At 50.3% G+C, this 18,016-nt stretch overlaps 9 pseudogenes; all 9 read right to left on the bottom strand.

Moving 5' to 3' along the window:
- Positions 1-2,264: 2,264 nt before the first annotated feature.
- Positions 2,265-2,384, bottom strand: LOC130312972 (5S ribosomal RNA; annotated as a pseudogene).
- Positions 2,385-3,470: 1,086 nt separating this feature from the next.
- LOC130352934 (5S ribosomal RNA) lies at positions 3,471-3,590 on the bottom strand (annotated as a pseudogene).
- Positions 3,591-5,454: 1,864 nt separating this feature from the next.
- On the bottom strand, positions 5,455-5,574 carry LOC130322972 (5S ribosomal RNA; annotated as a pseudogene).
- A 3,859-nt stretch (positions 5,575-9,433) lies between these two features.
- On the bottom strand, positions 9,434-9,553 carry LOC130352258 (5S ribosomal RNA; annotated as a pseudogene).
- Positions 9,554-10,234: 681 nt separating this feature from the next.
- LOC130332425 (5S ribosomal RNA) lies at positions 10,235-10,354 on the bottom strand (annotated as a pseudogene).
- A 688-nt stretch (positions 10,355-11,042) lies between these two features.
- LOC130352476 (5S ribosomal RNA) lies at positions 11,043-11,162 on the bottom strand (annotated as a pseudogene).
- Positions 11,163-14,063: 2,901 nt separating this feature from the next.
- On the bottom strand, positions 14,064-14,183 carry LOC130334992 (5S ribosomal RNA; annotated as a pseudogene).
- A 1,673-nt stretch (positions 14,184-15,856) lies between these two features.
- On the bottom strand, positions 15,857-15,976 carry LOC130347872 (5S ribosomal RNA; annotated as a pseudogene).
- A 1,864-nt stretch (positions 15,977-17,840) lies between these two features.
- On the bottom strand, positions 17,841-17,960 carry LOC130350680 (5S ribosomal RNA; annotated as a pseudogene).
- Between the last annotated feature and the right edge of the window lie 56 nt (positions 17,961-18,016).

Here is an 18,016-nt window from a genome sequence, read left to right as displayed (position 1 = left end):
GACAGCTTCACACTTTGTATACTGTGGATTTAAGCATCAATAAATAATTATCGGAATCGGAGCAGAAACAGAGCAAAATGTCAACTGCACTCGGGATTTCCAGCCAGTCTCCTACGCTGGTACTTACCAGGCCCGAAGCTGGGTAGCAGTCTGCGATCTGACGAGAACATGCGCATTCAGCTTAGGATGGCCGTAGACAACTTCACACCCTGTATGCTGTGGATTTAAGCATCAATAAATCCTTTTCGGAATCGGAGCGGAAAGCGGCAACAGAGCAAAACGTCAACGACACCTGGGATTCCCAGCCAGTCTCCATTGCTGGTACTTACCGGGCCCTAAGCTGGGTAGCAGTCTGCGATCTGACGAGAGCAGGCGCGTTCAGCTTAGGATGGCCGTTGACAGCTTCTCGCCCTTTATACTGTGCATTTAAGCATCAATAAATCCTTTTCGGAATCGGAACGGAAGGCGGCAACAGAGCAAAATGTCAACGGCAGCCGGGATTCCCAGCCAGTGTCCCATGCCGGTACTTACCGGGCCCTAAGATCTGTACCAGTCTGCGATCTGACGAGAGCAGGCGCGTTAAGCTTAGGATGGCCGTCGACAGCTTCACACCTTGTATACTGTGGATTTAAGCATCAATAAATTATTTTCGGAATCGGAGCGGAAGGCAGCAATAGAGCAAAATGTCAACGGCAGCCGGGATTCCCAGCCAGTGTCCCATGCCGGTACTTACCGGGCATTAAGCTGGGTAGCAGTCTGCGATCTGACGAGAGCAGGCGCGTTCAGCTTAGGATGGCCGTTGACAGCTTCTCGCCCTTTATACTGTGCATTTAAGCATCAATAAATCCTTTTCGGAATCGGAACGGAAGGCGGCAACAGAGCAAAATGTCAACGGCAGCCGGGATTCTCAGCCAGTGTCCCATGCCGGTACTTACCGGGCCCTAAGATCTGTACCAGTCTGCGATCTGACGAGAGCAGGCGCGTTCAGCTAAGGGTGGCCGTTGACATCTTCACGCCTTGTATACTGTGGATTTAAGCATCAATAAATATTTTTTTTAATCGGAGAGGAAGGCGGCAACAGAGCAAAATGTCAATAGCACCTTGGATTGAAAGCCAGTCATCCATGCCCGTACTTGCCGGGCAGCAGTCTGCGATCTGACAAGAACAGGCGCATTCAGCTTAGGATAGCCGTAGACGGCTTCACACCCTGTATATTGTGGATTTAAGCATCAATAAATCCTTATCGGAATCGCAGCAAAATGTCTACAGAGCTACAGAGCAAAATGTCAACAACACCTGAGATTCCCAGCCAGTCTCCCATGCCAGTACTTACGGGGCCCTAAACTGGGTAGCAGTCTGCGATCTGATGAGAGCAGGCGCGTTCAGCTTAGGATGGCCATTGACAGCTTCATGCTTTTTATACTGTGCATTTAAGCATCAATAAATCCTTTTCGGAATCGGAGAGGAAGGCGGCAACAGAGCAAAATGTCAATAGCACCTTGGATTGCCAGCCAGTCTCCCATGCCCGTACTTGCCGGGCAGCAGTCTGCGATCTGACAAGAACAGGCACATTCAGCTTAGGATAGCCGTAGAGGGCTTCACACCCTGTATACTGTGGATTTAAGCATCAATAAATATTTTTATTAATCGGAGAGGAAGGCGGCAACAGAGCAAAATGTCAATGGCACCTTGGATTGCCAGCCAGTTTCCCATGCCGGTAACTGCCGGGCAGCAGTCTGCGATCTGAGGAGAGCAGGCACGTTCAGGCTTAGGATGGCCGTTGACAGCTTCACACCCTATATGTTGTGGATTTAAGCATCAATAAATCCTTTTCCGAATCGGAGCGGAAGGCGGCAACAGATTAAAATGTCAAATGCACCCGGGATTCCCAGCCAGTCTCCCATGCTGGTACTTACAAGGCCCTAAGCTGGGTAGCAGTCTGCGATCTGACGAGAGCAGGCGCGTTCAGCTTAGGATGGCCATTGACAGCTTCACACTTTGTCTACTGTGGATTTAAGCATCAATAAATAATTTTCGGAATCGGAGCAGAAACAGAGCAAAATGGCAACTGCACTCGGGATTCCCAGCCAGTCTCCCATGCAGGTACTTACCAGGCCCGAAGCTGGGTAGCAGTCTGCGATCTGACGAGAACATGCGCATTCAGCTTAGGATGGCCGTAGACATCTTCACACCCTGTATACTGTGGATTTAAGCATCAATAAATCCTTTTCGGAATCGGAGCGGAAAGCGGCAACAGAGCAAAATGTCAACGACACCTGGGATTCCCAGCCAGTCTCCCATGCTGGTACTTACCGGGCCCTAAGCTGGGTAGCAGTCTGCGATCTGACGAGAGCAGGCGCGTTCAGCTTAGGATGGCCGTTGACAGCTTCTTGCCCTTTATACTGTGCATTTAAGCATCAATAAATCCTTTTCGGAATCGGAACGGAAGGCGGCAAGAGAGCAAAATGTCAATGGCAGCCGGGATTCCCAGCCAGTGTCCCATGCCGGTACTTACCGGGACCTAAGATCTGTACCAGTCTGCGATCTGACGAGAGCAGGCGCGTTAAGCTTAGGATGGCCGTCGACAGCTTCACACCTTGTATACTGTGGATTTAAGCATCAATAAATTATTTTCGGAATCGGAGCGGAAGGCAGCAATAGAGCAAAATGTCAACGGCACCCGGGATTCCCAGCCAGTCTCCCATGCCAATACTTACCGGGCCCTAAGCTGGGTAGCAGTCTGCGATCTGACGAGAGCAGGCGCGTTCAGCTAAAGGTGGCCGTTGACATCTTCACGCCTTGTATACTGTGGATTGAAGCATCAATAAATATTTTTTTTAATCTGAGAGGAAGGCGGCAACAGAGCAAAATGTCAATAGCACCTTGGATTGAAAGCCAGTCTCCCATGCCCGTACTTGCTGGGCAGCAGTCTGCGATCTGACAAGAACAGGCGCATTCAGCTTAGGATAGCCGTAGACGGCTTCACACCCTGTATATTGTGGATTTAAGCATCAATAAATCCTTTTCGGAATCGCAGCAAAATGTCTACAGAGCTACAGAGCAAAATGTCAACAACACCTGAGATTCCCAGCCAGTCTCCGATGCTTGTACTTACCGGGCCCTAAGCTGGGTAGCAGTCTGCGATCTGACGAGAGCAGGCGCGTTCAGCTTAGGATGGCCGTTAACAGCTTCACGCACTTTATACTGTGCATTTAAGCAGCAATAAATCCTTTTCCGAATCGGAGCGGAAGGCGGCAACAGAGCAAAATGTCAACGACACCTGGGATTCCCAGCCAGTCTCCCATGCTGGTACTTACCAGGCCCGAAGCTGGGTAGCAGTCTGCGATCTGACGAGAACATGCGCATTCAGCTTAGGATGGCCGTAGACATCTTCACACCCTGTATACTGTGGATTTAAGCATCAATAAATCCTTTTCGGAATCGGAGCGGAAAGCGGCAACAGAGCAAAATGTCAACGACACCGGGGATTCCCCGCCAGTCTCCCATGCTGGTACTTACCAGGCCCGAAGCTGGGTAGCAGTCTGCGATCTGACGAGAGCAGGCGCGTTCAGCTTAGGATGGCCGTTGACAGCTTCTCGCCCTTTATACTGTGCATTTAAGCATCAATAAATCCTTTTCGGAATCGGAACGGAAGGCGGCAACAGAGCAAAATGTCAACGGCAGCCGGGATTCCCAGCCAGTGTCCCATGCCGGTACTTACCGGGCCCTAAGATCTGTACCAGTCTGCGATCTGACGAGAGCAGGTGCGATAAGCTTAGGATGGCCGTCGACAGCTTCACACCTTGTATATTGTGGATTTAAGCATCAATAAATTATTTTCGGAATCGGAGCGGAAGGCAGCAATAGAGCAAACTATCAACGGCACCCGGGATTCCCAGCCTGTCTCCCATGCCAATACTTACCGGGCCCTAAGCTGGGTAGCAGTCTGCGATCTGACGAGAGCAGGCGCGTTCAGCTAAGGATGGCCGTTGACATCTTCACGCCTTGTATACTGTGGATTTAAGCATCAATAAATATTTTTTTTAATCGGAGAGGAAGGCGGCAACAGAGCAAAATGTCAATAGCACCTTGGATTGAAAGCCAGTCTCCCATGCCCGTACTTGCCGGGCAGCAGTCTGCGATCTGACAAGAACAGGCGCATTCAGCCTAGGATAGCCGTAGACGGCTTCACATCCTGTATATTGTGGATTTAAGCATCAATAAATCCTTATCGGAATTGCAGCAAAATGTCTACAGAGCTACAGAGCAAAATGTCAACAACACCTGAGATTCCCAGCCAGTCTCCCATGCCAGTACTTACCGGGCCCTAAAGTGGGTAGCAGTCTGCGATCTGATGAGAGCAGGCGCGTTCAGCTTAGGATGGCCATTGACAGCTTCATACTTTTTATACTGTGCATTTAAGCATCAATAAATCCTTTTCGGAATCGGAGAGGAAGGTGGCAACAGAGCAAAATGTCAATAGCACCTTGGATTGCCAGCCAGTCTCCCATGCCCGTACTTGCCGGGCAGCAGTCTGCGATCTGACAAGAACAGGCACATTCAGCTTAGGATAGCCGTAGACGGCTTCACACCCTGTATACTGTGGATTTAAGCATCAATAAATCCTTTTCGGAATCGGAGCGGAACGCGGCTACAGAGCAAAATGTCAAAAACACCTGGGATTCCCAGCCAGTCTCGCATGCCGGTACTTACTGGGCCCTAAGCTGGGTAGCAGTCTGCGATCTGACGAGAGCAGGTGCGTTCAGCTTAGGATGGCCGTTGACATCTTTACGCCTTGTATATTGTGGATTTAAGCATCAATAAATATTTTTATTAATCGGAGAGGAAGGCGGCAACAGAGCAAAATGTCAATGGCACCTTGGATTGCCAGCCAGTCTCCCATGCCGGTAACTGCCGGGCAGCAGTCTGCGATCTGAGGAGAGCAGGCACGTTCAGGCATAGGATGGCCGTTGACAGCTTCACACTCTATATGTTGTGGATTTAAGCATCAATAAATCCTTTTCCGAATCGGCACGGAAGGCGGCAACAGATTAAAATGTCAACTGCACCCGGGATTCCCAGCCAGTCTCCCATGCTGGTACTTACCAGGCCCTAAGCTGGGTAGCAGTCTGCGATCTGACGAGAGCAGGCGCGTTCAGCTTAGGATGGCCATTGACAGCTTCACACTTTGTCTACTGTGGATTTAAGCATCAATAAATAATTTTCGGAATCGGAGCAGAAACAGAGCAAAATGGCAACTTTACTCAGGATTCCCAGCCAGTCTCCCATGCAGGTACTTACCAGGCCCGAAGCTGGGTAGCAGTCTGCGATCTGACGAGAACATGCGCATTCAGCTTAGGATGGCCGTAGACATCTTCACACCCTGTATACTGTGGATTTAAGCATCAATAAATCCTTTTCGGAATCGGAGCAGAAAGCGGCAACAGAGCAAAATGTCAACGACACCTGGGATTCCCAGCCAGTCTCCCATGCTGGTACTTACCGGGCCCTAAGCTGCGTAGCAGTCTGCGATCTGACGAGAGCAGGCGCGTTCAGCTTAGGATGGCCGTTGACAGCTTCTCGCCCTTTATACTGTGCATTTAAGCATCAATAAATCCTTTTCGGAATCGGAACGGAAGGCGACAACAGAGCAAAATGTCAATGGCAGCCGGGATTCCCAGCCAGTGTCCCATGCCGGTACTTACTGGGCCCTAAGCTGGGTAGCAGTCTGCGATCTGACGAGAGCAGGCGCGTTAAGCTTAGGATGGCCGTCGACAGCTTCACACCTTGTATACTGTGGATTTAAGCATCAATAAATTATTTTCGGAATCGGAGCGGAAGGCAGCAATAGAGCAAAATGTCAACGGCACCCGGGATTCCCAGCCAGTCTCCCATGCCAATACTTACCGGGCCCTAAGCTGGGTAGCAGTCTGCGATCTGACGAGAGCAGGCGCGTTCAGCTAAGGGTGGCCGTTGACATCTTCACGCCTTGTATACTGTGGATTTAAGCATCAATAAATATTTTTTTTAATCGGAGAGGAAGGCGGCAACAGAGCAAAATGTCAATAGCACCATGGATTGAAAGCCAGTCTCCCATGCCCGTACTTGCCGGGCAGCAGTCTGCGATCTGACAAGAACAGGCGCATTCAGCTTAGGATAGCCGTAGACGGCTTCACAACCTGTATATTGTGGATTTAAGCATCAATAAATCCTTTTCGGAATCGCAGCAAAATGTCTACAGAGCTACAGAGCAAAATGTCAACAACACCTGAGATTCCCAGCCAGTCTCCGATGCTGGTACTTACCGGGCCCTAAGCTGGGTAGCAGTCTGCGATCTGACGAGAGCAGGCGCGTTCAGCTTAGGATGGCCGTTAACAGCTTCACGCCCTTTATACTGTGCATTTAAGCAGCAATAAATCCTTTTCCGAATCGGAGCGGTAGGCGGCAACAGAGCAAAATGTCAACGACACCTGGGATTCCCAGCCAGTCTCCCATGCTGGTACTTACCATTCCCTAAGCTGGGTAGCAGTCTGCGATCTGACGAGAGCAGGCGCGTTCAGCTTAGGATGGCCGTTGACAGCTTTTTGCCCTTTATACTGTGCATTTAAGCATCAATAAATCCTTTTCGGAATCGGAAAGGAAGGCGGCAACAGAGCAAAATGTCAACGGCAGCCGGGATTCCCAGCCAGTGTCCCATGCCGATACTTACCGAGCCCTAAGATCTGTACCAGTCTGCGATCTGACGAGAGCAGGCGCGTTAAGCTTAGGATGGCCGTCGACAGCTTTACACCTTGTATACTGTGGATTTAACCATCAATAAATTATTTTCGGAATCGGAGCGGAAGGCAGCAATAGAGCAAAATGTCAACGGCACTCGGGATTCCCAGCCAGTCTCCCATGCCAGTACTTACTGGGCCCTAAGCTGGGTAGCCGTCTGCGATCTGACGAGAGCAGGCGCGTTCAGCTTAGGATGGCCATTGACAGCTTCATGCTTTTTATACTGTGCATTTAAGCATCAATAAATCCTTTTCGGAATCGGAAGGGAAGGCGGCAACAGAGCAAAATGTCAACTGCACCCGGGATTCCCAGCCAATCTCCCATGCCGGTACTTACTGGACCCTAAGCTGGGTAGCAGTCTGCGATCTGACGAGAGCAGGCGCGTTCAGCTTAGGATGGCCGTTGACATCTTCACGCCTTGTATATTGTGGATTTAAGCATCAATAAATATTTTTTTAATCGGAGAGGAAGGCGGCAACAGAGCAAAATGTCAATGGCACCTTGGATTGCCAGCCAGTCTTCCATGCCGGTAACTGCCGGGCAGCAGTCTGCGATCTGAGGAGAGCAGGCACGTTCAGGCTTAGGATGGCCGTTGACAGCTTCACACCCTGTATATTGTGGATTTAAGCATCAATAAATCCTTTTCCGAATCGGAGCGGAAGGCGGCAACAGATTAAAATGTCAACTGCACCCGGGATTCCCAGCCAGTCTCCCATGCTGGCACTTACCAGGCCCTAAGCTGGGTAGCAGTCTGCGATCAGACGAGAGCAGGCGCGTTCAGCTTAGGATGGCCGTTGACAGCTTCACACTTTGTATACTGTGGATTTAAGCATCAATAAATAATTTTCGGAATCGGAGCAGAAACAGAGCAAAATGTCAACTGCACCCGGGATTCCCAGCCAGTCTCCCATGCTGGTACTTACCAGGCCCGAAGCTGGGTAGCAGTCTGCGATCTGACGAGAACAGGCGCATTCAGCTTAGGATGGCCGTAGACATCTTCACACCCTGTATACTGTGGATTTAAGCATCAATAAATTCTTTTCGAAATCGGAGCGTAAGGCGGCAACAGAGCAAAATGTCAACGACACCTGGGATTCCCAGACAGTCTCCCATGCTGGTACTTACTGGGCCCTAAGCTGGGTAGCAGTCTGCGATCTGACGAGAGCAGGCACGTTCAGCTTAGGATGGCCGTTGACAGCTTCACGCCCTTTATACTGTGGATTTAAGCATCAATAAATCCTTTTCCGAATCGGAGCGGAAGGCGGCAACAGATTAAAATGTCAACTGCACCCGGGATTCCCTGCTAGTCTCCCATGCTGGCACTTACCAGGCCCTAAGCTGGGTAGCAGTCTGCGATTTGCCGAGAGCAGGCGCGTTCAGCTTAGGATGGCCGTTGACAGCTTCACACTTTGTATACTGTGGATTTAAGCATCAATAAATAATTTTCGGAATCGGAGCAGAAACAGAGCAAAATGTCATCTGCACCCGGGATTCCCAGCCAGTCTCCCATGCTGGTACTTACCAGGCCCGAAGCTGGGTAGCAGTCTGCGATCTGACGAGAACAGGCGTATTCAGCTTAGGATGGCCGTAGACATCTTCACACCCTGTATACTGTGAATTTAAGCATCAATAAATCCTTTTCGGAATCGGAGCGGAAGGCGGCAACAGAGAAAAATGTCAATAGCACCTTGGATTGCCAGCCAGTCTCCCATGCCCGTACTTGCCAGGCAGCAGTCTGCGATCTGACAAGAACAGGCGCATTCAGCTTAGGATAGCCGTAGACGGCTTCACACCCTGTATACTGTGGATTTAAGCATCAATAAATCCTTTTCGGAATCGGAGCAAAATGTCTACAGAGCTACAGAGCAAAATGTCAACAACATCTCAGATTCCCAGCCAGTCTCCCATGCTGGTACTTACCAGGCCCTAAGCTGGGTAGCAGTCTGTGATCTGACGAGAGCAGGCGCGTTCAGCTTAGGATGGCCGTTTACATCTTTACGCCTTGTATATTGTGGATTTAAGCATCAATAAATATTTTTATTAATCGGAGAAGAAGGCGGCAACAGAGCAAAATGTCAATGGCACCTTGGATTGCCAGCCAGTCTCCCATGCCGGTATCTGCCGGGCAGCAGTCTGCGATCTGAGGACAGCAGGCACGTTCAGGCTTAGGATGGCCGTTGACAGCTTCACACCCTGTATATTGTGGATTTAAGCATCAATAGATCCTTTTCCGAATTGGATCGGAAGGCGGCAATAGATTAAAATGTCAACTGCACCCGGGATTCACAGCCAGTCTCCCATGCTGGTACTTACCAGGCCCTAAGCTGGATAGCAGTCTGCGATCTGATGAGAGCAGGCGCGTTCAGCTTAGGATGGCCATTGACAGCTTCATGCTTTTTATACTGTGCATTTAAGCATCAATAAATCCTTTTCAGAATCGGAGAGGAAGGCGGCAACAGAGCAAAATGTCAATAGCACCTTGGATTCCCAGCCAGTCTCCCATGCCCGTACTTGCCGGGCAGCAGTCTGCGATCTGACAAGAACAGGCACATTCAACTTAGGATAGCCGTAGACGGCTTCACACCCTGTATACTGTGGATTTAAGCATCAATAAATCCTTTTCGGAATCGAAGTGGAAGGCGGCTACAGAGCAAAATGTCAACAACACCTGGGATTCCCAGCCAGTCTCCCATGCTGGTACTTACCGGGCCCTAAGCTGGGTAGCAGTCTGCGATCTGACGAGAGCAGGTGCGTTCAGCTTAGGATGTCCGTTGACGGATTCACACTTTGTATACTGTGGATTTAAGCATCAATAAATAATTTTCGGAATCGGAGCAGAAACAGAGCAAAATGTCAACTGCACCCGGGATTCCCAGCCAGTCTCCCATGCTGGTACTTACCAGGCCCGAAGCTGGGTAGCAGTCTGCGATCTGACGAGAACAGGCGCATTAAGCTTAGGATGGCCGTAGACATCTTCACACCCTGTATACTGTGGATTTAAGCATCAATAAATCCTTTTCGGAATCGGAGCGGAAGGCGACAACAGAGCAAAATGTTAACGACACCTGGGATTTCCAGCCAGTCTCCCATGCTGGTACTTACCGGGCCCTAAGCTGGGTAGCAGTCTGCCATCTGACGAGAGCAGGCGCGTTCAGCTTAGGATGGCCGTTGACAGCTTCTCTCCCTTTATACTGTGCATTTAAGCATCAATAAATCCTTTTCGGAATCGGAACGGAAAGCGGCAACAGAGCAAAATGTCAACGGCAGCCGGGATTCCCAGCCAGTGTCCCATGCCGGTACTTACCGGGCCCTAAGATCTGTACCAGTCTGCGATCTGACGAGAGCAGGCGCGTTAAGCTTAGGATGGCCGTCGACAGCTTCACACCTTGCATACTGTGGATTTAAGCATCAATAAATTATTTTCGGAATCGGAGCGGAAGGCAGCAATAGAGCAAAATGTCAACGGCACCCGGGATTCCCAGCCAGTCTCCCATGCCAGTACTTACCGGGCCCTAAACTGGGTAGCCGTCTGCGATCTGACGAGAGCAGGCGCGTTCAGATTAGGATGGCCATTGACAGCTTCATGCATTTTATACTGCGCATTTAAGCATCAATAAATCCTTTTCGGAATCGGAACGGAAGGCGGCAACAGAGCAAAATGCCAACTGCACCCGGGATTCCCAGCCAGTCTCCCATGCCGGTACTTACTGGGCCCTAAGCTGGGTAGCAGTCTGCGATCTGACGAGAGCAGGCGCGTTCAGCTTAGGATGGCCGTTGACATTTTCACGCCTTGTATATTGTGGATTTAAGCATCAATAAATATTTTTATTAATCGGAGAGGAAGGCGGCAACAGAGCAAAATGTCAACAACTCCTGTGATTCCCAGCTAGTCTCCCATGCTGGTACTTACCGGGCCCTAAACTGGGTAGCCGTCTGCGATCTGACGAGAGCAGGCGCGTTCAGATTAGGATGGCCATTGACAGCTTCATGCATTTTATACTGCGCATTTAAGCATCAATAAATCCTTTTCGGAATCGGAACGGAAGGCGGCAACAGAGCAAAATGCCAACTGCACCCGGGATTCCCAGCCAGTCTCCCATGCCGGTACTTACTGGGCCCTAAGCTGGGTAGCAGTCTGCGATCTGACGAGAGCAGGCGCGTTCAGCTTAGGATGGCCGTTGACATCTTCACGCCTTGTATATTGTGGATTTAAGCATCAATAAATATTTTTATTAATCGGAGAGGAAGGCGGCAACAGAGCAAAATGTCAACAACTCCTGGGATTCCCAGCCAGTCTCCCATGCTGGTACTTACCGGGCCCTAAGCTGGGTAGCAGTCTGCGATCTGACGAGAGCAGGTGCGTTCAACTTAGGATGGCCGTTGACGGCTTCACACTTTGTATACTGTGGATTTAAGCATCAATAAATAATTTTCGGAATCGGAGCAGAAACAGAGCAAAATGTCAACTGCACCCGGGATTCCCAGCCAGTTTCCCATGCTGGTACTTACCAGGCCCGAAGCTGGGTAGCAGTCTGCGATCTGACGAGAACAGGCGCATTCAGCTTAGGATGGCTGTAGACATCTTCACACCCTGTATACTGTGGATTTAAGCATCAATAAATCCTTTTCGGAATCGGAGCGGAAGGCGGCAACAGAGCAAAATGTTAACGACACGTGGGATTCCCAGCCAGTCTCCCATGCTGGTACTTACCGGGCCCTAAGCTGGGTAGCAGTCTGCGATCTGACGAGAGCAGGCGCGTTCAGCTTAGGATGGCCGTTGACAGCTTCTCGCCCTTTATACTGTGCATTTAAGCATCAATAAATCCTTTTCGGAATCGGAACCGGAACCGGAACCGGAACCGGAACGGAAGGCGGCAACAGAGCAAAATGTCAACGGCAGCCGGGATTCCCAGCCAGTGTCCCATGCCGGTACTTACCGGGCCCTAAGATCTGTACCAGTCTGCGATCTGACGAGAGCAGGCGCGTTAAGCTTAGGATGGCCGTCGACAGCTTCACACCTTGTATACTGTGGATTTAAGCATCAATAAATTATTTTCGGAATCGGAGCGGAAGGCAGCAATAGAGCAAAATGTCAACGGCAACCGGGATTCCCAGTCAGTCTCCCATGCCGGTACTTACCGCGCCCTAAGCTAGATAGCAGTCTGCGATCTGATGAAAGCAGGCGCGTTCAGCTTAGGATGGCCATTGACAGCTTCATGATTTTTATACCGTGCATTTAAGCATCAATAAATCCTTTTCGGAATCGGAACGGAAGGCGGCAACAGAGCAAAATGTCAACTGCACCCGGGATTCCCAGCCAGTCTTCCATGCCGGTACTTACTGGGCCCTAAGCTGGGTAGCAGTCTGCGATCTGACGAGAGCAGGCGCGTTCAGCTTAGGATGGCCATTGACAGCTTCATGCTTTTTATACTGTGCATTTAAGCATCAATAAATCCTTCTCGGAATCGGAACGGAAGGCGGCAACAGAGCAAAATGTCAACTGCACCCGGGATTCCCAGCCAGTCTCCCATGCCGGTACTTACTGGGCCCTAAGCTGGATAGCAGTCTGCGATCTGACGAGAGCAGGCGCGTTCAGCTTAGGATGGCCATTGACAGCTTCATGCTTTTTATACTGTGCATTTAAGCATCAATAAATCCTTTTCGGAATCGGAACGGAAGGCGGCAACAGAGCAGAATGTCAACTGCACCTGGGATTCCCAGCCAGTCTCCCATGCCGGTACTTACTGGGCCCTAAGCTGGGTAGCAGTCTGCGATCTGACGAGAGCAGGTGCGTTCAGCTTAGGATGGCCGTTGACAGCTTCACGCCCTGTATATTGTGGATTTAAGCATCAATAAATCCTTTTCCGAATCGGAGCGGAAGGCGGCAACAGATTAAAATGTCAACTGCACCCGGGATTCCCAGCCAGTCTCCCATGCTGGTACTTACCAGGACCTAAGCTGGGTAGCAGTCTGCAATCTGACGAGAGCAGGCGCGTTCAGCTTAGGATGGCCGTTGACAGCTTCACACTTTGTATACTGTGGATTTAAGCATCAATAAATAATTTTCGGAATCGGAGCAGAAACAGAGCAAAATGTCAACTGCACCCGGGATTCCCAGCCAGTCTCCCTTGCTGGTACTTACCAGGCCCGAAGCTGGGTAGCAGTCTGCGATCTGACGAGAACAGGCGCATTCAGCTTAGGATGGCCGTAGACATCTTCACACCCTGTATACTGTGGATTTAAGCATCAATAAATCCTTTTCGGAATCGGAGCGTAAGGCGGCAACAGAGCAAAATGTCAACGACACCTGGGATTCCCAGCCAGTCTCCCATGCTGGTAGTTCCCGTGCCCTAAGCTGGGTAGCAGTCTGCGATCTGACGAGAGCAGGCGCGTTCAGCTTAGGATGGCCGTTGACAGCTTCTCGCACTTTATACTGTGCATTTAAGCATCAATAAATCCTTTTCGGAATCGGAACGGAAGGCGGCAACAGAGCAAAATGTCAACGGCAGCCGGGATTCCCAGCCAGTGTCCCATGCCGGTACTTACCGGGCCCTAAGATCTGTACCAGTCTGCGATCTGACGAGAGCAGGCGCGTTAAGCTTAGGATGGCCGTCGACAGCTTCACACCTTGTATACTGTGGATTTAAGCATCAATAAATTATTTTCGGAATCGGAGAGGCAGGCGGCAACAGAGCAAAATGTCAATAGCACCTTGGATTGCCAGCCAGTCTCCCATGCCCGTACTTGCTGGGCAGCAGTCTGCGATCTGACAAGAACAGGCACATTCAGCTTAGGATAGCCGTTGACGGCTTCACACCCTGTATACTGTGGATTTAAGCATCAATAAATAATTTTCGGAATCGGAGCAGAAACAGAGCAAAATGTCAACGACACCTGGGATTCCCAGCCAGACTCCCATGCTGGTACTTACCGGGCCCTAAGCTGGGTAGCAGTCAGCGATCTGATGAGAGCAGGCGCGTTCAGCTTAGGATGGCCGTTGACAGCTTCTCGCCCTTTATACTGTGCATTTAAGCATCAATAAATCCTTTTCGGAATCGGAACGGAAGGCGGCAACAGAGCAAAATGTCAACGGCAGCCGGGATTCCCAGCCAGTCTCCCATGCCGGTACTTACCGGGCCCTAAGATCTGTACCAGTCTGCGATCTGACGAGAGCAGGCGCGTTAAGCTTAGGATGGCCGTCGACAGCTTCACACCTTGTATACTGTGGATTTAAGCATCAATAAATTATTTTCGGAATCGGAGCGGAAGGCAGCAATAGAGCAAAATGTCAACAACACCTGGGATTCCCAGCCAGTCTCCCATGCCAGTACTTACCGGGCCCTAAGCTGGGTAGCAGTCTGCGATCTGACGAGAGCAGGCACGTTCAGCTTAGGATGGCCGTTGACAGCTTCACGCCCTTTATACTGTGCATTTAAGCATCAATAAATCCTTTTCCGAATCGGAGCGGAAGGCAGCAATAGAGTAAAATGTCAACGGCACCTGGGATTCCCAGCCAGTCTCCCATGCCAGTACTTACCGGGCCCTAAGCTGGGTAGCAGTCTGCGATCTGACAAGTGCAGGCACGTTCAGCTTAGGATGGCCATTGACAGCTTCATGCTTTTTATACTGTGCATTTAAGCATCAATAAATCCTTTTCGGAATCGGAGAGGAAGGCGGCAACAGAGCAAAATGTCAATAGCACCTTGGATTGCCAGCCAGTCTCCCATGCCCATACTTGCCGGGCAGCAGTCTGCGATCTGACAAGAACAGGCACCTTCAGCTTAGGATAGCCGTAGACGGCTTCACACCCTGTATACTGTGGATTTAAGCATCAATAAATCCTTTTCGGAATCGAAGCGGAAGGCGGCTACAGAGCAAAATGTCAACAACACCTGGGATTCCCTGCCAGTCTCCCATGCTGGTTCTTACCAGGCCCTAAGCTGGGTAGCAGTCTGCGATCTGACGAGAGTAGGCGCGTTCAGCTTAGGATGGCCGATGACAGCTTCACACTTTGTATACTGTGGATTTAAGCATCAATAAATAATTATCGGAATCGGAGCAGAAACAGAGCAAAATGGCAACTGCACTCGGGATTCCCAGCCAGTCTCCCATGCAGGTACTTACCAGGCCCGAAGCTGGGTAGCAGTCTGCGATCTGACGAGAACATGCGCATTCAGCTTAGGATGGCCGTAGACATCTTCACACCCTGTATACTGTGGATTTAAGCATCAATAAATCCTTTTCGGAATCGGAGCGGAAAGCGGCAACAGAGCAAAATGTCAACGACACCTGGGATTCCCAGCCAGTCTCCCATGCTGGTACTTACCGGGCCCTAAGCTGGGTAGCAGTCTGCGATCTGACGAGAGCAGCCGCGTTCAGCTTAGGATGGCCGTTGACAGCTTCTTGCCCTTTATACTGTGCATTTAAGCATCAATAAATATTTTGTTTAATCTGAGAGGAAGGCGGCAACAGAGCAAAATGTCAATAGCACCTTGGATTGAAAGCCAGTCTCCCATGCCCGTACTTGCCGGGCAGCAGTCTGCGATCTGACAAGAACAGGCGCATTCAGCTTAGGATAGCCGTAGACGGCTTCACACCCTGTATATTGTGGATTTAAGCATCAATAAATCCTTTTCGGAATCGCAGCAAAATGTCTACAGAGCTACAGAGCAAAATGTCAACAATACCTGAGATTCCCAGCCAGTCTCCGATGCTGGTACTTACCGGGCCCTAAGCTGGGTAGCAGTCTGCGATCTGACGAGAGCAGGCGCGTTCAGCTTAGGATGGCCGTTAACAGCTTCACGCCCTTTATACTGTGCATTTAAGCAGCAATAAATCCTTTTCCGAATCGGAGCGGAAGGCGGCAACAGAGCAAAATGTCAACGACACCTGGGATTCCCAGCCAGTCTCCCATGCTGGTACTTACCAGGCCCGAAGCTGGGTAGCAGTCTGCGATCTGACGAGAACATGCGCATTCAGCTTAGGATGGCCGTAGACATCTTCACACCCTGTATACTGTGGATTTAAGCATCAATAAATCCTTTTCGGAATCGGAGCGGAAAGCGGCAACAGAGCAAAATGTCAACGACACCTGGGATTCCCCGCCAGTCTCCCATGCTGGTACTTACCAGGCCCGAAGCTGGGTAGCAGTCTGCGATCTGACGAGAGCAGGCGCGTTCAGCTTAGGATGGCCGTTGACAGCTTCTCGGCCTTTATACTGTGCATTTAAGCATCAATAAATCCTTTTCGGAATCGGAACGGAAGGCGGCAACAGAGCAAAATGTCAACGGCAGCCGGGATTCCCAGCCAGTGTCCCATGCCGGTACTTACCGGGCCCTAAGATCTGTACCAGTCTGCGATCTGACGAGAGCAGGCGCGTTAAGCTTAGGATGGCCGTCGACAGCTTCACACCTTGTATACTGTGGATTTAAGCATCAATAAATTATTTTCGGAATCGGAGCGGAAGGCAGCAATAGAGCAAACTATCAACGGCACCCGGGATTCCCAGCCTGTCTCCCATGCCAATACTTACCGGGCCCTAAGCTGGGTAGCAGTCTGCGATCTGACGAGAGCAGGCGCGTTCAGCTAAGGATGGCCGTTGACATCTTCACGCCTTGTATACTGTGGATTTAAGCATCAATAAATATTTTTTTTAATCGGAGAGGAAGGCGGCAACAGAGCAAAATGTCAATAGCACCTTGGATTGAAAGCCAGTCTCCCATGCCCGTACTTGCCGGGCAGCAGTCTGCGATCTGACAAGAACAGGCGCATTCAGCCTAGGATAGCCGTAGACGGCTTCACATCCTGTATATTGTGGATTTAAGCATCAATAAATCCTTATCGGAATTGCAGCAAAATGTCTACAGAGCTACAGAGCAAAATGTCAACAACACCTGAGATTCCCAGCCAGTCTCCCATGCCAGTACTTACCGGGCCCTAAAGTGGGTAGCAGTCTGCGATCTGATGAGAGCAGGCGCGTTCAGCTTAGGATGGCCATTGACAGCTTCATACTTTTTATACTGTGCATTTAAGCATCAATAAATCCTTTTCGGAATCGGAGAGGAAGGTGGCAACAGAGCAAAATGTCAATAGCACCTTGGATTGCCAGCCAGTCTCCCATGCCCGTACTTGCCGGGCAGCAGTCTGCGATCTGACAAGAACAGGCACATTCAGCTTAGGATAGCCGTAGACGGCTTCACACCCTGTATACTGTGGATTTAAGCATCAATAAATCCTTTTCGGAATCGGAGCGGAACGCGGCTACAGAGCAAAATGTCAAAAACACCTGGGATTCCCAGCCAGTCTCGCATGCCGGTACTTACTGGGCCCTAAGCTGGGTAGCAGTCTGCGATCTGACGAGAGCAGGTGCGTTCAGCTTAGGATGGCCGTTGACATCTTTACGCCTTGTATATTGTGGATTTAAGCATCAATAAATATTTTTATTAATCGGAGAGGAAGGCGGCAACAGAGCAAAATGTCAATGGCACCTTGGATTGCCAGCCAGTCTCCCATGCCGGTAACTGCCGGGCAGCAGTCTGCAATCTGAGGAGAGCAGGCACGTTCAGGCTTAGGATGGCCGTTGACAGCTTCACGCTCTATATGTTGTGGATTTAAGCATCAATAAATCCTTTTCCGAATCGGCACGGAAGGCGGCAACAGATTAAAATGTCAACTGCACCCGGGATTCCCAGCCAGTCTCCCATGCTGGTACTTACCAGGCCCTAAGCTGGGTAGCAGTCTGCGATCTGACGAGAGCAGGCGCGTTCAGCTTAGGATGGCCATTGACAGCTTCACACTTTGTCTACTGTGGATTTAAGCATCAATAAATAATTTTCGGAATCGGAGCAGAAACAGAGCAAAATGGCAACTGCACTCAGGATTCCCAGCCAGTCTCCCATGCAGGTACTTACCAGGCCCGAAGCTGGGTAGCAGTCTGCGATCTGACGAGAACATGCGCATTCAGTTTAGGATGGCCGTAGACATCTTCACACCCTGTATACTGTGGATTTAAGCATCAATAAATCCTTTTCGGAATCGGAGCGGAAAGCGGCAACAGAGCAAAATGTCAACGACACCTGGGATTCCCAGCCAGTCTCCCATGCTGGTACTTACCGGGCCCTAAGCTGCGTAGCAGTCTGCGATCTGACGAGAGCAGTTGCGTTCAGCTTAGGATGGCCGTTGACAGCTTCTCGCCCTTTATACTGTGCATTTAAGCATCAATAAATCCTTTTCGGAATCG

The sequence above is a fragment of the Hyla sarda genome, chromosome 1 (genome assembly GCF_029499605.1).
Source record: "Hyla sarda isolate aHylSar1 chromosome 1, aHylSar1.hap1, whole genome shotgun sequence".
NCBI lineage: Eukaryota > Metazoa > Chordata > Amphibia > Anura > Hylidae > Hyla > Hyla sarda.
Note: the sequence above shows the minus strand (reverse complement) of the source record. Positions and strands in the feature narration are given on the sequence as shown.